This window comes from Cololabis saira, chromosome 11, assembly GCF_033807715.1.
Source record: "Cololabis saira isolate AMF1-May2022 chromosome 11, fColSai1.1, whole genome shotgun sequence".
In the NCBI taxonomy this organism is placed as follows: domain Eukaryota; kingdom Metazoa; phylum Chordata; class Actinopteri; order Beloniformes; family Belonidae; genus Cololabis; species Cololabis saira.
In genome coordinates, this window is record NC_084597.1 from 41,638,965 (window position 1) to 41,664,514 (window position 25,550).

General features: G+C 38.3%; 1 protein-coding gene across 6 annotated transcripts in view; it reads left to right on the forward strand.

Moving 5' to 3' along the window:
- The first annotated feature begins 608 nt into the window (after nucleotides 1-608).
- syk (spleen tyrosine kinase) overlaps nucleotides 609-25,550 on the forward strand; it is a 45,253-nt gene continuing 20,311 nt past the window's right edge. For 2 of the 6 annotated variants that reach the window (XM_061734534.1, XM_061734539.1), the window contains exon 1: nucleotides 8,784-8,951. The gene's annotated coding sequence lies outside the window, so the exon portion shown is untranslated. Of the gene's footprint in view, nucleotides 786-8,783; nucleotides 8,956-13,329; nucleotides 13,452-25,550 lie in introns of those variants that run through there. The other 4 variants (XM_061734537.1, XM_061734538.1, XM_061734536.1 and 1 more) reach the window with 4 other exon arrangements.

Genomic DNA, 25,550 nt, shown 5'->3' on the forward strand with positions numbered 1-25,550 from the left:
TAATTTAGCTTAATCAAGCAAGACAGAAAAAAGGTCTCTATAATATGATAATGTGTGTGTGCTCTTTTGGTTTGACATAAGTTTAAGGGAGTCTATATATAAATTAAAATCTCCAAGGAAAGCATTGAGATTTGGGAATGATTTTGAGAATTCTGCTTTGTGTATATGAAATTTACCAATTGCAATCATAAGATTTACTATGTAACTTAATTGTTTATTGTCAGATTCAAACTGAATGATAACATATTTAGCCATAATGGTTATAGAAAAGTTAGTTTTACTATGTATACAATTCTCAAAATCAGTCCAAAACGCAGATGAGAGAAGTGAGCAGTGATAAAACAAATGTATGGGAGTTTCAGGCTCAATCTTACAAAAGGTGCAATCAACATCAACAAAATAGATATTGTGAAATTTTTTTTAATTAATTTCTCTGATCTTATTAGAGATACAAAATTTAAAGGAACACAACCAAGCTTTACGCATAAATCGAATAATAATGAATATTTGTGGTTATCCAGCAGGGTATTGGGCAGAGGCAGCAGGGTTTGTCTGAGCGTCACCGGGACGGACCGACAGGAAGTGATCCGTATGCAGCAGCTCCGGGCTGGAAGTTACACGCATGATCTGTGTTTGTGTGGAAGCAGCGATGATATGATGTTCCTGCTGAGATGTTCACGGCCATGTCCACGGCTCAAAGTCCCAGTCATCCTGCAGAAATTAGGGCGGAGAGGCAGGACAGTAGATGGGATGGGAAGTAAATGAAACGGAGCGCGCTCCACGGGGTGAGTAACGTCCTCCTCTCACGTGGAGATCTTTATTTACATGCAGTGGTGTTAATTCTGCAGGCAGAGCCCGGATGTGTGTGTGTGTTGGGCTGTCCCGCACGAGGCAGTGCGGGGACCGGCCACTGCGGAGGAAAATACCTGCAGACACAGATTATTGAGGTCAGTCAGCTTCCACCATCAGCCCATCAGAACCTCTGACGTCATTTCTTCGGTAGCACCATCTGTCACGAGCAGCCGCGCGTGTGGTGATGGTACCAGGGGCGCCTCCAAAACTGTTTCCTAGGGGGGCCAGAGGGGGCCACTTCAATTCTTGGGGTGGAACCAAAACTAAAAGCCATCATTACAGGACTTTATTTATTTTATCTGTTGTAGTATACAGGCTCAGAAATACTTTTTTTTTTTTTTACTTTCTAACTTGTCTGCATATATATTAATGGTTAATAGCATGTTGATAAAAACCTAAGGCATACATATATGAATTTTTAATATTTAATATACCATATATATTTGAATATATCATATATTTATTGTATTAATATATATATATATATATATATATATATATATATATATATATATATATATATATATATATATATTGTGTGTGTGTGTATGTATATCAGAATCAGAATCAGCTTTATTGGCCAGGTTCGAACATTGTCCAACAAGGAATTTGACTCCGGTAATTTCGCTCTCTATGGTATTAAAGGTAAACAATAAACAAATGAACAATAGACACATGTGGAATTTCTATGTACAAAAATTATAAGCATTTTAAGGTGCAGCAGTTTGAGGTAGTGAGAATAAGTATGACCTATTTACAGTTTCAACAGACAAGAATTATGCAAAAAATACAAGATAAAAAATTAAAAATTGTACAAAAGAAATACAAAGTGAGAGGTGCAGCAGAGTGAGGCAACATGAATATTAAAGAGGGTGCTAGATGATTTATTTATATTTTGATGATTTATCTATATGTTGCACGTGTTTGGTTACTCTGAGACTGTTATTTGTGAGAGTTCATCAGAGCAACCGCTTGCGGGAAGAAACTGTCTCTGTGTCTGGAGGTTTTAGCGTACAGTGCTCTGTAGCGCCGTCCAGAGGGAGGAGTTGGAACAGGCTGTGTCCCGGGTGTGAGGGGTCAGCAGAGATTCGACCTGCCCGTTTCCTGGTCCTGGACCGGTACAGGTCGTCGATAGATGGGAGGTTAGTCCCAAATATCCTCTCTGCAGTCCTGATTGTCCGTTGCAGTCTGTGCCTGTCTAGTTTGTTGGCTGATCCAAACCAGACAGTGATATATATATATATATATATATATATATATATATATATATATATATATATATATATATATATATATATATATATATATATATATATATGCATTTTTGATATATATATTTTTTTATTATTATTATTATTAGGCTCAGAAATACACATTTGTATGGGGGGCCGTGACCACCCCTGCTCCCCCCCTGGTGGCGCCCCTGGGTGATGGAAGCAGGAGCTGTGTCTCTCTCTTCAGAGTCCCGCTGCAGCGCTCTGCTTGGGGGTCTAGTTTTCTCAACATGCAGAGTGATGGAGGACTTCAGATCCTTCAAGATGATAGCACATGGACCTGCACGTGGACCATTTTGGGAAAATAAAATGATAATAATAATAAATCTGACCTCTTAAAACTTAAGTTTGAAAGCAAAATCCTGCCATTGTAATTGTGTTAAATGAAAAGAAAAAAGAACTCACAATTCCCTCACAAGTTTGGACAATAGAAATCACGACCTATTATATCACAATCTAGCTAATGTGCACGAGAAAATTTAGAATTCTTACATTTATAGATTGTGATTTCATAATAATAATAATAATAATAATAAATAACTTTATTTATCCGTTAGGAACTTCATTTGTGGAAAAGCATCAGCATCATTGCGTGTACAGATAACATATGCAACAGGACAGTACAGAAACAAACCAAACAATCAATAAAACAACATACATTGGGCAATCACAAATACTGCTGGACTTAGATGCTGTAAACCATAGCATAGATAAAATACGAGAGAGAGAGAGATAAAAAAATATAAGTCCCCCGTTAAGTGCGTGATAAATACAATGATTTTTTAAAAATATGTATAAAAGCGGGTACAAAAGTGAATAGGTAAGATCAGCTGTTTATGAGTCTGATTGATGAGGGCACGAAGCTTGACATGGCTCTGTTTGTCCTGAATTGTAGTGATCTGTATCTGTGACCTGAAGTGAGTGTGTGATGTCTGAGGATATTTGTTGTCCCTTTCGTTTAGTCCTTCTGTTATAGATGCTGATCAGTGATTCCTGCTTCTGTCCAATGATTTTGCTGCTCAATGTAATAATTTTATTTAATGGATTACGGTGAATATTAGATAAGGATCCGAACCAAGCTGTTATGTTGAAGGTTAAAACTGATTCAATAAAACACTTATAAAATGCTGTCAGAACTGATTGGTGGACTTGAAGTTTACGGAGTTTCCTAAGAAAAAAGAGGCGTTGCTGGCACTTTGAAAAAATGGATTGAGTGTTAGGTTGGAAGTTGAGCTTGTGGTCGATTACTGTCCCCAAATACCTATATGAGTCAACCCTCTCTATAGGCTGATTGTTGACAGACAGAGTGGGGATGCTGGATGGACCTCTCCGAAAGTCAACAACCAGTTCCTTAGTTTTAGTAATGTTGAGGTCCAGACAGTTCTGCCTGCACCACTCTGTAAAAATGTTCATCTCAGCCTGCAGCTGACCCTCTGAGTTGGTAGTGTCCACAAAACCTGAGACATAATCTAAGTGCAGAGTGAATTATATCAATGTGCTTATTTGAGTATCCAAAAATGAGGAAGTTCCTATTGTCTTCCCAACTACTGGCTGACCTTGGGTGTTGGGGGCCCTCTAGTGGCTACAGGGGGGCTTTGCATTTGCATTGTGGCAGGATGCTCTCCTGCAAGGAAACGAGTAGTATGGGGAGTGGTAGTCTAGTGGCTACAGAGGTGGGCTTGAAGGACCCAGGTTCAAGCACCGGAATGGCAACCAAGATCAACCACCTTGAGTTAGTTAGTTAGTTAGTTAGTTAGTTAGTTAGTTAATATTTATTTCGGCCAATCACAAGCATAAAAATCAACAAACAATGCAGTGGGTTCTGCCCCTGGTCCTCGGGGTGTCTCACGTGTTTCCTTGCTTCAACACACCCTGATACAAGTGACTGTGTCACTAACAGTCTTGTGCAGACCCCGATGACAAGCTGATGATGAGCATTGAGGTGTGTTGATGGAAGGAGACATCTGAGACTTGTGGTTTAGGCAGCGTTCCCTCAGAGCGTTCCCTCCATTTGGGAAGTGATTGTCCTAATTCTGATGACAAGGCTTTGCTTGTCGGGCCTTTAAGGTTTAAGGAGTGCCAGTTAATTATAGACCGATGTGGATTTATATCACGCTGAAACAGAGCGGTGAACATGACCAGCACTGAAAAAAATAAATCTAAGGGCATCTAAATATAACATATTTTAATCTGTGATATTAACTATTAAAAATGAAGTGTGTTGCTTTACGTGAATACATCTAGTTTTGAACTTACTCTGCATTTGTTCAAAAAACAAGACGTTGTGCATTTTTTCCTTAACAAGCAGTATTTCTGTAATCCCAGGCAATCTTTTCATAACACACAAACAACAAGCAATGATCTTGTTGTATTTACTTTTCCTTTAACAATTTTAATCTATTGGGCAGATTGACCAACGTTTAAATGAAACATGCTTTATTTGTTTAAGTAGAACAACCACAGTAAAAAATATCTTGCTTGATCTACTTTAAAAAAATTAAGGCAACTTTTCGCATGAGATTTTTATGTAGATCAAGAAAGACTAGTCTTTGTATAAACTACTTAATTTTTAGTATGTACAAAATTAATTTGCAAGTAAAGTTAACTTAATTTTGATAAATAAAGTCAACTTAACACGATTAAGTTGACTGTACTTGCAAAATGTATTATTTACATACACAAAATTAAGTAGTTTATACAAAGATTAGTCTTTCTTGATCTACATAATAATCTCATGCAAAAAGTTGACTTATTTTTTTTAAGTAGATCATCACAATATTTGTATCATTGTGCTCTCAGACGGCTGGCTGCCAAGGCAGACGGCCACCCTAGTTCTGCTGCAGGTTTTAACCCTGTTTAACACGTTATTTCCTCTCTTGGAGTTAATTTGATTGCATTTATTTCACCCGTGTTTACCTTTGTAAACTTTGAGTGCTGTTTGTGGAAACTGCCTTGAGATGACATTAGTGTGATTTGGTGCTGTACAAGATTAGTGAAATTGAATTAAACTGAAGTCTGACCATTTTATTGGTAGGCTGATATTCTTCGCCATTTTCTGATTTATCACTATTGTCGTTATATTGGTCAATTATTATATTTGGAGACAACTGGCCAAAAATTAAGAAAATTAAAACCCCATCTTTTACCCACATTCGGAGTATTTTTTATACCGTCTTTCCACCAGAGGGCGCTCTGGAGCTTTTCTCCGGCAACGTGGGTGTGGATATTGTGAAAACCTAATCATTTACTAAAAATGTGTAAACAAAAGAATGTATTGTAGTTGGAAGTTAAAGTCATCTTGTTTGAGAAAAACATCTTACCCATAAAAGAAAGAGGTTCTTTAGCTTTCAAGTTTTGTTTGGGGATGTCTGTGGCAGTATTTAACTGTTTATTTTCTTATGGAGGATTAGATAACTTGTTATTTTCCTTACAGCAGAGTGAAAATTAGTGGATGCAAAAATGCTGTAAACCTGTAGTTTCAGCGTTCAGTGGAAAACAGTTTATATTCAGCTGCTAAGATGCAGAATATTCCAGTGATGTTGTGGATGAATGGGTGACAAGACAAACATTTTGATTGATATAAGAATTGGTAAGGTCACATTGACCTGATAGTGGATGGAGGGACGAGCTTCCCGGAAGAGGAAAAAACTGCAAATTACAGATTTTTATGAGACACTTCAAATCCCTTTTATGAGAATAAACTCAGACTATGAGAATACATTTAAGGGTTTAAATGGTGTACTTTTACAAAAAAAAAGTTTCAATTAAAAGAAAAAAGGGAATAATCATCAGAATTAAGTCACTTTTATGTCTAAAAGTCATAAAATTATTAGAATAAAATCATACTGGTCTTAGTATTATGAGAATAAGTATGCAATTTTATTAGAAAAAATGAATAATTGTATAATAAAGTGTAATTTTAGTTTTATGAGATTAAAATAGTAATTTAACTTATTTGTACTCAGAAGTTAGAATTTCAGTTGTTGAAGTTGGAAGTTTTTACTGGAGTACGTCCAAAAACCTGAATTTTGACTTGAAAAGCTGGGGAACCTTCACCTGCCTTCACCTGTTGTACTGACGTTTAAAGGCTGATTTATGGTTCCGCGTTACACCATCGTAGACCCTACGCCGTAGAATACGGCGTATTTATCACCATATAAACGCCATAGCTACATGCCCACTTGTAAAAAGTAAAGATTATTTTGTGTTTGTCTGATTTATTATATGTGAATAAAACAAGGCAGAACGACTTCGAGGGGCTGTTCCATTATTCCGACAATCGGACTTCCGAGTGCAGATGAATCAGGGCTGCTCCGAGAAAATGAAGATGACTATTGATGACTATTGAGAGTTGAGGTCAATGACGCTGAAGAAACTGCCGCACCCAACATGCTTAAAATAGTTTACTTCAATAATATCAAAGAGGAAGCAAGAGCAGGAACGAGACGTCACGTGGCCCGAGTTTCCCGCATCATCAGATGCTCCAGATGATTTTTGCTGCTCAAAACCCGTTTATTTAATACATCCATGCTCAAAACCCAGCCCGACTTTCTTCATCAGCAGGAGAAATGACGATGTACGTCGATCTGCTTCCCTCTTCGCGCCAGTTTGACCATCAGAGTGTAAAATGTAAAACAGCAGTCGACCCAAACGGAAACAAAGTGTGCGGGGGGTAAAATGATCATATGGGGAAATCCAGCCTACAATGAATGAATGTAAAACAAGTTAAGGTTAATTAGTCACCATGGTTACAGGCACACATCTGTCATGTTCCTGCAGCTGGAAAACTTGCACTCCAGAAAAATAGCCCAGAAATAAGCCTCATATTCCTAAATTTAGAGAAAAGATTTTACTTTAAGTAAGTAAGAAAATAATTATTGACTAGAATTCTTAAAAATAACAAAATAGATAAAATGGTCTTCTAATTTTCTTGAAACAAGGCTTTAACAATGTATTCTTTTTACTGTCTTATAAATTAGTTTAATTAGTTTAGTTTAGTTTAGTTTCTTTTATTGGTCCTTTCAATTCCCACAAACCCAAAGTACAAGTGTAATTCGTCGGCGTTATACAAAAAAATATATATAATTTTTGGTATATATACAATTTTATACAATTTTAGCTAAAGACCAAGGACCAAAAGGTGTAGACTGAAGCCTAAGCTTATGACGCCTTCCCTTTTCACAATTTTTTTTAGCTTTTATAAACTAGTGCAATGTCATTAATAAATATCATTCCATACAGTATTTGTATAAGCAATAATGCAATAATACAATAGTACATACACACACCTACATATATACATACATACATACATACATACATACATACATACATACATACATACATACATACATACATACATACATACATACATACATACATACATACATACATACATACATACATACATACATACACACGCATACTGTGTATACATAATTATTTTAATTAGTGAATCTTTGCTTTCCACCTAGCTGAATGAATCCCATGTTTGGACTGTAGCTTTACAAAAAAGCTTTACAGGATCTTACAGAGCGCCTCCCAAACGCTACAAATCCCTCTCATAATATTTAGTACGTTTTTAGCGACTCTTGTTTTATTAATTTATAGTGTTGCAAACTAAAAAACAAGTTTTAACATGCTTTAGTGTAACAGAGTGTAGTTTTCAGATGTTTTTTTTATTTTGCCTGAATATCGTTAGTCTAAGTTTATATTTGTGGTCATATTATCAAGATAGAATATATTTAGTATTTCCACTGACATTTTTAGAGGTCTTTTCTTTTAAACGTTACTAGAATACAAAACCATAAACAACATAATATTAAGTTGTAAAGACTTTTTCCAGATTAGTCTGTGGTTCATTTAAAGACAAATTAATGTTCAGGGTGTTTATAAATGTTTGATTAAATTGTAGACATTTTTGAATAAGTGAGTGGTGACGTCACCGAACCGCACTCTCCCGTCCTCCAAAGTACTTCCTCCCAAGTTCTACGTACCAAATATGGAGTACAACGTACAGTGCACATGTCCAAACTTAGAAAACCCCAGTGTCTCAGTTTTTTGCAGAGAGAAGGAGCTTGTGTCAAAACATTTAACATTTCTCCTGCAGCAAGTGCACCAGGTGATATTTATGTTACCTTTACTTTTTATTCTTCAAAATAAAAGTGAAGCCATTTTTTGTAATCATAAACAGATGTGTGTTTCAGGGTTTTGCATCATAAAAGTAACTGTGATTCAGTCTCTTACCCAGAAAACACAGCAACCACCTCATTGTTATTTTCGCATTACTTTTCTTCTGCAGTAAAAAGTTATTAAACTTTATTTTAATAATACAATTTTTTACCTACATTATTGTTGCACAAACGTAGAATTGTATTGTATTTAATTCGTTAAAAGCAAAATAATGCACTAATTGTGAAAGCCGTATTAGAAAAGAATAGTTTAACTCGGAATTCAGTTTAAAATATATTCTTCCTAATTTTTAATATTGTCCTGAAATACAAACAGCTAACATAAGCAGCTTGGTGACAGAAAATGAAGCGCGGCGTTGCTGCAGCGCTGCTTCCTGCTGCACAGCTGACGTGTTGGTCAGTGTGCACACTTAAAAAAGGAAGTACAGAGCGAGGTGGTGGTTAAGGAAGCTGTTGAAATGAGGAAGCCCCAGGGACTGCAGCTGCTCCTCAGTCTGCCAGGTTCTGCTCGGGGACGCCACGGCCGGACCTCCTCTCTGAGCGTCTCTGCTGGGTTTGGGCCCCAGGATTGTGGGCAGCGCTGAAGGAGCGGGACCACAGGAACACCTGAACCTGGACGCTCTTCACCTTCCTGGTCAGTAAGTGCAACTGACTGCTTCTGTCAGAAACTGTCTGCTGCTCATGACGGGCTTTGATTGAGGCAGGAAAAACCATCTCTGAAAAGCGTTTGAAATTGTTGACCTCAATCCGCTGTCGCTCATCTTTTATGTAGAATCAGCTAGAATATTGTAAACAGATCATTGTACATATTGTTCCACCTGCTTTTAGAGGAAAATCATTTCTTTGTTTTCTTACTAGAGACGTTTCAGTAGAGTAGGATGAACTTTTCAGACCCAAGAGGCCTCCTCCCGTCTCGTCCTGAGACAGGACGGGCCTTTATTGGTGCTGCCAGAGACACAGACGTAGTTTTGTTGATGATCCCTCTTTAACTTGGTAGTTTTATTTAGTGGAGAATTCTGTTTGATATGTGGGGTTTATGCTGCTGTGAAGCTCATCACCGAGGATAGGTGCTCTTCATTAGAGTGTTTGCAGAAGTCACAATCTTTTTCTAGATGAAACAACTTCATTTCATTTCATTTCATTTTTTATTTATTCCGATCATGGAAATATGCAAACAGAAAAAACAAACAAGTAAAATAACAACAACACAATCATAAACTAAAGCATATTCCATAACCAGAAAGGAGCAGGAAGAAGAAAATCTTATTATACCTGCCCCTTCCTCAAACAAAATTGAACAATAATAACAGATGGTCTGCACAATTACAATTACTCAGTTAACATCACAAAGAAAGCAAGACAAAAAAAATCAAAGATAGATTGTCTGTCTCCATACGCATATATTATAAATCTTAACTATTTCATTGATACATTGTTATTTTTTTCTCTTTACATTTTTTTTTAAACTGAAATATGTTTATACAGCCCATTAAATCATCATGTAATGAATTCCATAACTTAACTCCAACAACAGAAACACTCATCTGCTTTAAAGTTGTTTGGACAAGTAGATGTTTAAAATTTTCTTCGACTAATCTTCATTATTTGAACTGAAAGTAAACATGTATTGTAAATTTTCTGGTAATGATTTTAGCTGAATTTAGCATTTAGCTGTGTACATAATTTCTGAGTGTCTGTAACTTATTTCTGTAACTTAACCAAATCATCAATCACTTCAAAGTTTATGTGCAGGTCAGGGGACTTTGGTCATTTCCGAGCTCAGCAGAAAAGTCATCCAGAAGTCAGGTCAGTTTGAGAGAGGGGTTTCATGTTCATTAAAGGGTGAAAGCTTTGTTGAGATGTACTCTTCGTTCACATCAGCTTCAGCTATGAGATTAATGGAGAAACTCTGCAGGAGTCGGGCTGCCTGTGGAGTCCCCCACAGCTCAGTGCTCGGGCCACTGGTGTTGTTATGGTTGGCCCGTGACTGTGTGCTGTGAGAACCCTCCAACCAACTGACCTGGTTGCAGGTTTAACAGGCGTCACCTGAGGCTGCAGAGCCTGACAAAACCCAAAGAAGCGCCAGCATGGCACCCTGCAAGAGCAGTTGAGAGTGTCTGACATGATCGGTGTGGTCGGCATGTGGTCGTGGGGCTTTTCAGAAGACGAGGACGACTTGCAGCACCTCTCTAAACCTGCCAAAGAACTCGTTTCATATGTTATTCGGCTGTTTTACGGCTGTACCAAATATACATGAAATGTCCTTTTATATTAACCTGGATACAACTCCTCTTTTTATCTAACAAATGATAACTATTGCATCAAGTATTTAAGCTGATGTATTTGTAAAGATGATGTTAGTTTTGCTCCCTCGTGTGTCTTGAAAAGTGAAACAAGTAACAGATCTGATCTGATCTCACGTACCAATTACACGGCTCATTTCACAGTTTTTCTGCTCCTTTTTAGTTGCAGACGTGTCATTTTCTCTTCCGTATGAATCTTGATTCTCGCATTTTTATCATATATTTTCCAAACACAAACATTATAGTCTTCCGTTCCATAGATGTGTAGCTTTGGTCTTTCTGGGGACAGGACATTTCGGTTAATCACAATGAGCTCCTGTTTTTAGGACTCTGAAACATGTGCAGTTCACAAAAGCTTGGGTTTCCCCAGAACGGTGCAGTTTTAAGGTTATTTCAGAGTCAAATTGATATCAGATGTGAGACTTTGGGCATTCGTGTAGGCTGCTCAAGATGCGCAGAAAATGAGATAAAATGAAGCAGTCAGAGACTCCATTTTTAATCCTGATTAACTGTGTTCTCGTAAATCCTCCGTTCTACTGCTCTCCTCTCTCCTGCTTTCGTCACAAATGGTATGTAAGAAGTACAGTACTACCTCTATCTCTATTGAGGGCAACAAAAATAACTACTGTCTGTGATTTTCTGCCAGTAAAAATGGACAAGGGTTTCTTTAGATGGGCGGGGAAGGGCCTCAGCACAATAAACCAATTATTCGAAGGAATGACTCTCAGGGCTTTCTCACAACTTCAGGCAAAATATGGTATTGATTCTAAGGATTTATTTAGATATTTTCAAATTCGCCATTATCTGATGGCACACAAGGAGTGGGAAAAAATTAAAGAAGCCCCATCTAATTTTGAACAATATTGGATTGAGATAGCGGAGAAAAAAAAAACACTAAAAACACAATATCTTGTATATACAGTAGGATTCATATGGACACATCAGTAGATACGCTGGATGTGAAATGTAAATGAGAATTGGAAGCTAATGCCATAGTTGCTGATGAGGATGTGGAGAATTCTTGGGTACCCTGGCAGAAATGTTTAAGCAGCCCAACCTGGAGAGAATTTAGCTGGAAGTTGAAAATTCGATATTTTAAAACTCCTTTAGTGATAGCTAGATATGATAATAATTGTTCCCCCCTTTGTTGGAGGGGTTGTGGCATGATAGGGGACTGATAGGGGCAAAAATTCTGGGAGATTGTGAAGCGACAGATAAGTGAGATTTTGAATTTAAATAGACCAATAGAACCACAGCAACTTATTTTGGGTACTGTACTGTTAACAGATTTAGGGAAAAACTGTGTGTCTTTACTCAGGGCACTTTTGTTGATTGCACATAAAATGATCACAGTAAATTGGCTTAAGCCTCATCCAGCCACACTGGACCAATGGACCCAAAGACTTAGGGATGTAAACTGTATGGATCACATAACGGCAAAGCTTCGACTCCAGACGGACTTGTATCTTGCGAAATGGTCACCTGTTAGAATGTATTTAGAGAAGTGAGAATATCGTCTCTGTGCAACTGGGCTAGTTGAATTTTCCTCTTTTTTTTATTTTATTTTATTTTTTTTAAATTTCTTTAGTATTCTGAAATAAGTGGACTTATGAGCAATATCCTTTCACCTCATGGCAATTTGATTGTCTATTTGATACGATGTTATTTTGATACCAAGCTGTGCATTTGTACCTGTCATACTGTGTGAGACTGTCAAGGAACTGGTTCTAATAAATGTTAAAAAAAAAAAAAGAAGTACAGTACATAATCAACAGGTACAAATCTATGATTTTAACCAGTTACAACAACAGTAATAATCAGTTTAATTAAAAGAATGGGGCACTATTTATTTCCCCAGATGTCAAACGGATATTAGTGGTCCTTGGTCCATGTGGGCTGATCACACAACCTTGCAACACTTCTGGATAGCAGAAACAGGCCGATGTAGAACACGGCAGCGGTTCTGGTGCTGTTCGTTACTTTCCACGGTGGTGTGCTCCACCACGTTTACAAGGGTAAACCATCTAAAAACCAGTGGGTTAGTTTTACAGTGGGAACATGGTCCTGCCAGCAAGCACCTAGAGAGGGGCACGCTACTGTTAGAAGACTGATAGAAGAATACATTACATTAAAACACATTTGCTGATTAAAAAAAAACAAAACAAAGCATCCAGTTGAACTTGACACAGTCAGGTTATGTCTTTGTGCATCAGAGTGTAGACGATGATAGATTAAAATATATATGATATATATTATATATTAAAATACATTTATATATCTATATGCCTTAGGTTTTTACCAACATGGTATTAACCATTAATATATATGCAGACAAAGTAAAAAAAAAACAAAAAAAAAACAACTGGAGAAGCACACATCCATTTGAACTTATGACGAAGGAAGATTAAGGTGTCCTTTGTTTTTCTTTGAAAAACAAAAAGGTCTTTTATCAATGGTTGAAAGCTGCCTAAACGTGTTCCTTTTGTAATTGTGGTGGATCAGCACCAGCAGCTTCAGAGGTCGGGGTGATTAGATGTGGTCGACAGATGTGGGAGCTCGACTGTGATTGGCTTTGAGAAAGAGAATAGGGGGTTCAAAGAAAACTGAGCCAGTCCAGAGGAGAAGAGCGTCTTCGTCACGTCGCAGGGCAAAAATGACAATTATGATCTGATATAATAAGTCTGCTGACAACACCTGTCCTTTTCTCAGTTATCATCCATCCATCATCCATCATGGCAGGGTGCAGGATTGGGGCGTGGTCTGCAGGGGAGAGAGGGAGTGCGGGGGAGTGACGCACAGGTGACGCGGCTGGAACAGCTGATGGTGCACAGGTGTGTCTAATCACTCTCTGTGTATTTCAGTAGTGTGCAGGCCCTGGAGACAAGAGAGGAATGACGCAGAGCGGAGCTCTGCTGAGAGGAAGGAGAGCTGCTGAAGGTGCTGGTGCACGTGTGTCTGGGTGAAAGAGAATAAAACGTTTCCTGCACGAAACCCTGTGTCTGCTGACCCCCGTAGCACGAGCATTGCTACAGTGGCGCCCAACGTAGCAAGGCTAGTGCTACGGGGGTCACCTGACAGGACAGAGGACACAGGGTTTCGTGCAGGAAACGTTTATTTGCACCCAAGACACATCTGCCAGACTCAGCAGCTCTCCTTCCTCCCAGCAGAGCCCCTTGCTGGTGTGCAGCCGCGGGTGGAGAGGTTTATTGGGCACACGTGTGCCCAATCAACCTCTCCATCCATCCATCCATCCATCCATCATCCATCCATCCATCCATCCATCCATATGAGAATGACTGTTACATTCCATTCAAGGTATTTCTTTGCTAAATATTTAGTTGCAACAGCTCCGACAGGTTTAGTAGTTGTACGTCAGTCTGCTATTATCAAACTCAAACTGTCTGCATGTCGTGTCTTACATGTACAGCGCAGCGTCAGCTCTTCAACTAACCTGTGATCACACGCAGGTTTGGCTTGGTCTCAGCGGACACATCCACGCTCGTGTCACATGACTGTTTACAGTTACTGTGGTGTTTCATTTCATTTTATTCTTTATTTTATTCAAAAATAAAACAACAAACAATTCAATACAAACACAAACGTTCCTAAATTGTGAATGAAAGGGAGCAAAAAGAAGAAGAATCTTATCTAATCTGTATTTAAACAACAACCAAGTAAATAAAAAACTAAAATAAAATAAAATTTCAGCCATCTATGGGTCAATCAAACTTAACTAACATTTTTCATTATATTTCCTTAACAGACAGGCTTTAATTGTTATTTTGAATGTAATGTTTGATTTGGATTCTTTGTTTTCTTTATTCAGATTGTTCCATAAACTGATTCCTTTAACAGAAACACAACGTTCCATCAATTTAGTCCCGAATCTTGGCTTTTTTAAAGATCTCTGTTCCTTTTAAGTTATACTTGCTTTCTCTTTTTTCAAATCTTTTCTGAATGTTGATTGGTAAAGTTTTCTTATGAGCTTTAAACATAATTTTCAGAATACTATGGTCTACTAATTCATAAAATTTCAACAATTGTAACTGAAGGAATAATGGATTTGTTGGATCTCTATATCGTTTTCTACTGATTATTCTTATTTCTTAAATGATATAAATGGTTTGTGGTGTTGTTTGTTGTTTTGCCAACTGGATTGCGCCACATTTTACATGGCAGCATTTTCTGCGGTTTATCTATTAATTGGACCGTGGACCAGAGTAGAAGAAGCAATGTTGCAGATCGACCAATATGAAAGGAGGATCCAGGCTGTCATCAGCAACACGTCCAAGGACCAGAATCTGTGATGGTCTGGAGTTGCATCAAAGGCCTTCACAAAGATCATTTTCATTTCTGTGATCGCAGAATTGGAGCAGGAAAGACATGGTGGCAGGAAGAATAGAAATATTAAAAAAAAAACAACAGAAACTTTGCAAATGTGAAACCATGTGATCAAAGTGATGAAAGAACGTCGAGCTTTGGGGCGAATGAGAGACGGTCGCTTGGTCTGTGTGGACCTGATTCAGAGGGGGTTTGAGTTAGTTAGTTAGTTAGTTAGTTAGTCCACCACATAAAGAAAAAAAAACAACATCAAAACACATATTTCAAGTTACATGTTCGAAAAGGAGTGGGAGGAATTATAAACTTATTTAATCCCACCACCTTTCCACAACTAAATATAAATTATATGTCTGTATTTATTTTTTATACTATACACTAATTTGTATAAATATATACCATTTTTACAAAAATAACCTGTTTAATACAAGATGTAAGCTCTATCATAAATATAATATAACTATGATATAAATATAATACGTATATCTAAGTATATAATCATACAAAGACAACATGACAGAATAGCAGAACACACACAGCTGCTGATCTTTAAACACAGTCTTCACTTTTATACCTCAAATAAACCATTTCTTTATATTTCTTCTTAAATTGTTTTATGTTTGTACATTCTTTTAACTCCAAATTCAAGCCATTCCACAGTTTAATTCCACAAACTGATACACAAAAATGTATTTTTGTTGTACGCACAAATAAAGATTTGAAGTTTAGGTTTCCCCTTAAATTCTAACCCCCTTCCCTCCCAATGAATCATTTCTGAATGTTATCCGGTACAGAATGATTTTTTGCTTTAAACATTACTTGTGCAGATTGAAATGCCACTAGATCCATGAGTTTAGTACTTTAGACTGTAAGAATAGTGAGTTAGTGTGATCTCGATATCCAGCCTTATGAATGTATCGTATTGTTCTCTTTTGAAGTTTGAGTAATGAGTGGAACCTGGTTTTATAGTTATTGCCCCAAACAAAGAGTAATGAGAGAAGTGAGAGAAATGTCATTTGTAGCTCAGGTCTTCCTGAGAAACCTAAAAAACTCTTGTGTTTCGGTGATGTCCATCCAACCCAGTCTCATATAAAAACGTACCCTGGCTACGTTGGTCCAAAGTGCAAAAACGTAGAGGGGTTACAATATTAGCCCTTGAAATGTATAACTGTTACATTTTTCTAGCGCTTGAAATGTATAACTGTTACATTTTTCTGCCTATTCGTTTTGCGTCCAAGTGACATGACTTTTAAGATTCTGGCCGTGATACCAACAAACACGGTGGACATTTTTCATTTTTGAGTGAAAAAAAATCTATATTTTGAGTTAACAAACACGGTGGACATTTTTCATTTTTGAGTGAAAAAAATCTATATTTTGAGTTAGTTTCTGCATAGAAATGCGTTTTGATTACATTTCTAGCAATATATAAATGTAGATAATCTCTTGCTTGCTCGTGGTTGCAACGGTTTTTTCAGATCTCGTCAGAATAATGTAAAACTGTAACATTTTAATAACGTGAAATGGTTACATTTTTGGTTGCTGGACACGCTGGGAAACAAATCAATATTTTGAGTTAGTTTCTGCATAGAAATGCGTTTTGATTACATTTCTAGCAATACATATTTCACTTTCATAATATTCACTCAGTAAATGTATATAATCTGTTGCTTGCTCATGGTTGCAAGGTTTTTTCAGATCTCGTCAGAATAATGTAAAACTGGAACGTTTTAATAACGTGAAATGGTTACATTTTTGGTTGCTGGACACGCTGTGAAAAAAATAAATATTTTGAGTTAGTTTCTGCATAGAAATGCGTTTTGATTACATTTCTAGCAATACATATTTCACTTTCATAATATTCACTCAGTAAATGTATATAATCTCTTGCTTGCTCGTGGTTGCAAGGTTTTTTCAGAAATCGTCAGAATAATGTAATACTGGAACGTTTTAATAACGTGTAATGGTTACATTTTTGGTTGCTGGACACGCTGGGAATAAAATCAATATTGTGAGTTAGTTTCTGCATAGAAATGCGTTTTGATTATATTTCTAGCAATACATATTTCACTTTCATAATATTCACTCAGTAAATGTATATAATCTCTTGCTTGCTCTGGTTGCAAGGTTTTTTCAGATCTCGTCAGAATAATGTAAAACTGGAACGTTTTAATAACGTGAAATGGTTACATTTTTGGTTGCTGGACACGCTGTGGAAAAAAATCAATATTTTGAGTTAGTTTCTGCATAGAAATGCATTTTGATTATATTTCTAGCAATACATATTTCATCATCCTCACCGTAAAGGCGCGCATCGCCGCGTACCCTACGCCGTAGGCTCTGCGTCGATTTAACGCGGGACCATAATTCAGGCTTTACTTCCAAAACGGGACGAGAGTTTTTCATTTGGAGTGACAGGGAAGTGGAGTTACTGTTAAGTGTGACTTTAGAATATTAAACAGGTAAAATACAAGAAAATATTGACGGTGGCCAAACTAATTGTAAACACAGGTCGCACACATGACGCTGGTGAAGTTTCTGTTGCATAATGTGACGTTCTGAAGCCTAAAGAGCATCATGCCAGCCAATCAGAATCCTGGGAAAAACATCAACAAATGACACGTGTAACTTCCAGGCTGATTTATGGTTCCGCGTTACACCAACGCAGAGCCTATGGCGGAAGTGATACTAGTAGCTGATTGGCCGATATGTGATCATCATCATCACCACCACCATCATCACCATCTTTATCATCATCTTTATCATCATCATCACCACCACCACCACCACCACCACCACCACCATCATCATCATCATCATCATCATCATCACCTTGATCACCTTCATCACCATCATCACCATCATCACCTCCATCACCACCTTCATCATCATCACCTTCATCTTCATCATCACCTTCATCATCCTCATCATCATCACCATCATCATCGCCACCACCATCATCATCATCATCATCATCGCCACCACCACCATCATCATCATCATCATCACGGCTCAACTCTGTTGAGCCGTGCATTCCTGCAGCTCTCAGTAGTGAAGACTTTATGAGCTTCTTCAACAGTAAAATCACGAGAATTAGAGAAGAAATCAACCAGCCGGTTGTAGGTGTTTCTTCAGCTTTAGCGACTTCCCTAGGCTCTGACTTGCCTCTAGACTGTTTTGATCCTATAGACCTCCCTGAGCTGACCTCACTCGTCAATAGAGCTAAGTCAACCACATGTATGTTAGACCCCATCCCGACTCGACTATTCAAACATATTTTTTCTCTTATTGGTACGACAATACTGGACCAAATTAACCTATCCCTAAGTTTAGGATATGTACCACAGGTTTTCAAAGTTGCAGTAATTAAACCTTTACTTAAAAAACCTTCTCTTGACCCAGACACCTTAGCTAATTATAGACCAATTTCCAACCTTCCATTTGTATCTAAAATTCTGGAAAAGCCAGTTTCAAGCCAGTTATGTGACTATTTGTATAGAAATGATCTGTTTGAAGTCTTTCAGTCAGGGTTCAGAATGCTACATAGCACAGAGACAGCACTGGTTCGAGTCACGAATGACCTCTTTATGGCCTCAGATAAGGGATTAGTGTCCATATTGGTTCTACTGGACCTCAGTGCTGCTTTTGACACTATAGATCATGGCATTTTACTGCACAGGTTAGAGCATGTTGTTGGGATTAAAGGGACAGCTCTATGTTGGTTTAAATCATATCTATCTGACAGGTTCCAGTTTGTTCATGTACATGAGGTTTCTTCAGAACAGTCAAGGGTCTGTTATGGTGTTCCGCAGGGTTCAGTGCTAGGGCCAATCTTGTTCAGTTTATACATGCAGCCGTTGGGAAGTATAATCCAGAATCACGGCATACACTTTCATTGTTATGCTGATGATACGCAGCTCTACTTGTCTATGAAGCCGGATGAAACAGAACCGTTAGTTAAACTTCAGGCATGTCTTAGGGACATCAAGGACTGGATGTCCAGAAATTTCCTGCTTCTAAATTCAGATAAAACAGAGGTTATCATTCTTGGTCCAGAGCATTTTAGGAAGGGATTAGATGGTGTTGCGATGGCTTCCAGTGCAACTGTGAGAAACCTTGGTGTTATTTTCGATCAGGATTTGTCGTTTAAACCATATGTCAATCAGGTTTGTAAAATAGCCTTTTTCCATCTCCGTAATATTGCAAAGATTAGGAAAATCCTCTCGCAGAGTGATGCAGAAAAACTAGTTCATGCGTTTGTATCTTCTAGACTAGATTACTGTAATGTGTTGTTAGCAGGATGTCCAAGTAATTTGCTGAATAGGCTCCAGCTGATCCAGAATGCAGCAGCACGAGTGCTGACAGGAATCAGCAGGAGAGACCACGTCTCTCCAGTGTTAGCGTCGCTCCATTGGTTACCCGTAAAATTCAGAATCCAATTTAAAATTTTATTACTTGCGTATAAAGCCCAAAACGGCTTAGCTCCGCATTATTTGCAAGACCTGATAGTGCCTTATGTTCCTGTCAGAGCTCTCCGTTCTCAGAGTGCAGGTTTACTCGTAGTTCCTAGAGTATCTAAATGTAGATTTGGAGGGCGGGCGTTCTGCTATCAGGCACCACTACTATGGAACCAACTTCCAATCTGGGTTAAGGGGGCTGACACCACCTCCACCTTTAAAACTAAACTTAAAACCTTTCTGTTTAGTAAAGCCTATAGTTAGTGTTTAGTAAACCTCTAGCTGGTGTTGGTAAATCTCTAGGTAGTGTAAACTTTAGTGTGTCAGAGTCGCTCCTGTAGTTTCTTGTGCTGGCCCCCCCTTCTCCTCCGTTTTCTCTCTTTTGTCCATGTTGCAGCATCCTTTGCCGGACACCGGAACCTGCAGGTGGTCATGGGTGGCTTGTAGCTTGCATTACGGAGCACAAGTCTTTCCCCGACCCTGCACCCCAACCTGGGACTTGCTGATTGGGCCGGAGCTTCGGGAGCTGCGTGCTGGCCTGCGGTCCCCACCCCCGGTCATCCCGTTGCTGCTTCCACCTGCCTGCTGTGCTGTTGCCGTCCCTGACCCACCAGTCTGGCCCTCGGCAGGAGGGTCCCCCCTGATGAGCCTGGTCCTGCTCAAGGTTTCTTCCCTCCTAAAGGGGAGTTTTTCCTTGCCACTGTTTGGCTTAAGGTTTTTCTCCCACCAGGGGAGTTTTTACCTGCCATTGTTTATGTAATAACTGCTCGGGGGTTTATGTTCTGGGTATGGGTCTCTGGAAAGCGTCTAGAGACAACTCTGTTGTATTAGACGCTATATAAATAAAATTGAATTGAATTGAATCATCATCATCACCATCATCATCACCATCACCATCATCATCCCCATCATCATCCAAGTCAAATTGCACGCGCGAGGTCCCGTTCATCGCTGCTTGCAGCTTTAATTTATATTTATATTTATATATAACTATTTTAACATTTCTAAACACAAAAACACGAAAATGTCCTTGATAATTCCATAATACAATAGGTTCATGTTAAGGACATCCGTTTTAATTAGTTCTCCTTCGATTATGAGATGTTATTAATGCTCAGTAGGCACAGGAGGTTTGTTATGTATTGTTATGAGGCCTATTTCGTGTCTATTTTTGAACATTTCACTTTGAGCTAGGAAGCTGAAATTCTAGACTCTGTATCAGGAGCTGACTTTCATCCACTGTGCCGAGGTCCAGACCCATGCGACCTTCGGAAGTGCCAAAGGTCACCGTGTGTGGTGCCTTTTTCTGGCTTTTTTTGTTTTTTTGGAATAATTCACTAACGCTTTGAGCTGGGAGACTGATTTTTGACTATGTTGCGATGCAGAAGGCCCTTTGCTAGGATCTTTTGGTCCCGTGGCTGTACGACTTCCACAGAGCTAGTTGGCATTGCAAAGGGAGACATAGAGTTGAGACTTGGCAAGCCCAATCTAAGCCCCATATGGAGGCCACAGGTCGAGTTTTACTTGGTTTGGTCAAATATAGTGGCAACGGTGTCCGTTCGAATGTTGGAAAAGGTGACGTTTCAAAGCCCCGCTCAACGAAAAGTACAGGTCTGATCTGCACCAAACTAACGTCTGTCTGATCAGGGGATGCCCCCAAACAACATATAAAAAATCAGACTCCTAGCTAAAGGCGTTAGTGAACTATGCAAAAAAAGACACAAAATAGGCCCTGTTCCATTAGTCAGGAGGCTCTCAGACCTATACGTGTCTACACCCTCCTAACCAGCCTGAACGTTTTAGAGGAAACACTGTTGCAGAAGTCATAGAAATCTGATTTTTTTATATGTTGTTTGGGGGCATCCCCTGATCAGACAGACGTTAGTTTGGTGCAGATCAGACCTGTACTTTTCGTTGGGCGGGGCTTTGAAACGTCACCTTTTCCAACATTCGAACGGACACCGTTGCCACTATATTTGACCAAACTAAGTACAACTCGACCTGTGGCCTCCATATGGGGCTTAGATTGGGCTTGCCAAGTCTCAACTCTGTGAACCCTTTGCAATGCCAACTAGCTCTGTGGAAGTCGTACAGCCACGGGACCAAAAGATCCTAGCAAAGGGCCTTCTGCATCGCAACATAGTCAAAAATCAGTCTCCCAGCTCAAAGCGTTAGTGAACTATGCAAAAAAAGACACGAAATGGTCTTCGCAGGCCGAAAAGCAACAGACGCGTTGACCTTTGACACTTCCGAAGGTCACACAGATCTGAAAATCCGCACAGTGGATGAAAGTCAGCTCCTGATACAGAGTCTAGAATTTCAGCTTCCTAGCTCAAAGTGAAATGTTCAAAAATAGACACGAAATAGGCCTCATAACAATACATAACAAACCTCCTGTGCCTACTGAGCATTAATAACATCTCATAATCGAAGGAGAACTAATTAAAACGGATGTCCTTAACATGAACCTATTGTATTATGGAATTATCAAGGACACTTTCGTGTTTTTGTGTTTAGAAATGTTAAAATAGTTATATATAAATATAAATTAAAGCTGCAAGCAGCGATGAATGGGACCTCGCGCGTGCAATTTGACTTGGATGATGATGGTGATGATGGTGGTGGTGGTGATGATGATGATGATGATGATGATGATGATGATGATGATGATGATGATGATGGTGGTGATGGAGGTGATGATGATGATGGTGATGAAGGTGATGATGATGATGGTGGTGGTGATGATGATAAAGATGGTGATGGTGATGATGATGATCACATATCGGCCAATCAGCTACTAGTATCACTTCCGCCGTAGGCTCTGCGTTGGTGTAACGCGGAACCATAAATCAGCCTGGAAGTTACACGTGTCATTTGTTGATGTTTTTTCCAGGATTCTGATTGGCTGGCATGATGCTCTTTAGGCTTCAGAACGTCACATTATGCAACAGAAACTTCACCAGCGTCATGTGTGCGACCTGTGTTTACAATTAGTTTGGCCACCGTCAATATTTTCTTGTATTTTACCTGTTTAATATTCTAAAGTCACACTTAACAGTAACTCCACTTCCCTGTCACTCCAAATGAAAAACTCTCGTCCCGTTTTGGAAGTAAAGCCTGAATTATGGTCCCGCGTTAAATCGACGCAGAGCCTACGGCGTAGGGTACGCGGCGATGCGCGCCTTTACGGTGTGCGTCGCCGCGTACCCTATGCCGTAGGCTCTGCGTTGGTGTAACGCGGAACCATAAATCAGCCTGGAAGTTACACGTGTCATTTGATGTTTTTTTTTTTTTTTTTTTCCAGGATTCTGATTGGCTGGCATGATGCTCTCAGCATGAAACAACTCTTTTTTTTCTCACAATCGAAGGGAAAAACATGAAAATTGATGTGCAGGAAATTAACCCACTAATGTTGTGTAAATAACAATGATACAGTGGTGTTTCTGCCTTAAGAAATGTTGCAGATATCATTGTGAAAATCGCCGTTAACGTCAAAACGGACAGTTCAACAGTGTGTGTGTGTGTGTTTTTTTTCTCTCGCACCGGAGCCACTCATCGTCTGCGCTCCGGGACCTCCCACTTTACAAATTAAGCACTGGGCCTGGCATATATTTTAATAACGGGGCCATGCAAGAGAATTGGTGGTTTTATTACTCAAAAGGAAGTAAAACAAGCACATGGTTCATACATATCCGTCAATAAGATCCATTAAATGAGGGTAAAATAACCAAGATATATTTCTTGCTATGAATATGATAAAATCTGCTTTTCATGGCGAAACTATCTTAAAATATTGCAATTTAGACCGAGAATCAAAGAAATGGCAGCAATTTTATTTTTCCTCCACAGCTGAAAGTCACGTGACAGAAACGAAACCTAACGAAAGCTATTAAAATGAATGAGCCACGGAAAGCGTTCACATCTCACGTTTTAGGAGGGCAAATCGTAACATTGGCCACGTTTTGCAATGTGGACCAACGTAGCCTGTACCACGTTTTCCTGTGAGACTGGGTTGCATATTGTAACCCCTCTACGTTTTTGCACTTTGGACCACCGTAGCCAGGGTATTCTGACGAAATCTGAAAAAACCTTGCAACCAGAGCAAGCAAGAGATTATGTACATTTATTGAGTGAATATTATGAAATTGAAATATGTATTGCTAGAAATGTAATCAAAACGCATTCATATGCAGAAACTAACTCAAGATATTGATTTTTTTTTCACAGCACTGTCCAGCAACCAAAAATGTAACGATTTCACGTTATTAAAAAGTTCCAGTTTTACATTATTCTGACGAGATCTGAAAAAACCTTACAACCAGAGCAAGCAAGAGATTATCTACATTTATATATTGCTATAAATGTAATCAAAACGCATTTCTATGCAGAAACTAACTCAAAATATAGATTTTTTTCACTCAAAAACGAAAAATGTCCACCGTGTTTGTTAACTCAAAATATAGATTTTTTTCACTCAAAAATGAAAAATGTCCACCATGTTTGTTGGTATCACGGCCAGAATCTTAAAAGTCACGTGACTTGGACGCAAAACGAATAGGCAGAAAAATGTAACAGTTATACATTTCAAGGGCTAGAAAAATGTAACAGTTATACATTTCAAGGGCTAATATTGTAATCCCTCTACGTTTTTGCACTTTGGACCAACGTAGCCAGGGTATTCTGACGAGATCTGAAAAACCTTGCAACCAGAGCAAGCAAGAGATTATGTACATTTATTGAGTGAATATTATGAAATTGAAATATGTATTGCTAGAAATGTAATCAAAACGCATTTCTATGCAGAAACTAACTCAAGATATTGATTTTTTTCCCAACGTGTCCAGCAACCAAAAACGTAACGATTTCACGTTATTCAAACGTTCCAGATTTACATTATTCTGACGAGATCTGAAAAAACCTTGCAACCAGAGCAAGCAAGAGATTATGTACATTTACTGAGTGAATATTATGAAAGTGAAATATGTAGTGCTAGAAATGTAATCAAAACGCATTTCTATGCAGAAACTAACTCACAATATTGATTTTATTCCCAGCGTGTCCAGCAACCAAAAATGTAACCATTACACGTTATTAAAACGTTCCAGTTTTACATTATTCTGACGATTTCTGAAAAAACCTTGCAACCACGAGCAAGCAAGAGATTATATACATTTACTGAGTGAATATTATGAAAGTGAAATATGTATTGCTAGAAATGTAATCAAAACGCATTTCTATGCAGAAACTAACTCAAAATATTTATTTTTTTCACAGTGTGTCCAGCAACCAAAAATGTAACCATTTCACGTTATTAAAACGTTCCAGTTTTACATTATTCTGACGAGATCTGAAAAAACCTTGCAACCAGAGCAAGCCCGAGATTATGTACATTTATTGAGTGAATATTATGAAAGTGAAATATGTATTGCTAGAAATATAATCAAAAACGCATTTCTATGCAGAAACTAACTCACAATATTGATTTTATTCCCAGCGTGTCCAGCAACCAAAAATGTAACCATTACACGTTATTAAAACGTTCCAGTATTACATTATTCTGACGATTTCGGAAAAAACCTTGCAACCACGAGCAAGCAAGAGATTATATACATTTACTGAGTGAATATTATGAAAGTGAAATATGTATTGCTAGAAATGTAATCAAAACGCATTTCTATGCAGAAACTAACTCAAAATATTTATTTTTTTCCACAGCGTGTCCAGCAACCAAAAATTTAACCATTTCACGTTATTAAAACGTTCCAGTTTTACATTATTCTGACGAGATCTGAAAAAACCTTGCAACCATGAGCAAGCAACAGATTATATACATTTACTGAGTGACTATTATGAAAGTGAAATATGTATTGCTAGAAATGTAATCAAAACGCATTTCTATGCAGAAACTAACTCAAAATATTGATTTGTTTCCCAGCGTGTCCAGCAACCAAAAATGTAACCATTTCACGTTATTAAAACGTTACAGTTTTACATTATTCTGACGAGATCTGAAAAAAACGTTGCAACCACGAGCAAGCAAGAGATTATCTACATTTATATATTGCTAGAAATGTAATCAAAACGCATTTCTATGCAGAAACTAACTCAAAATATAGATTTTTTTCACTCAAAAAT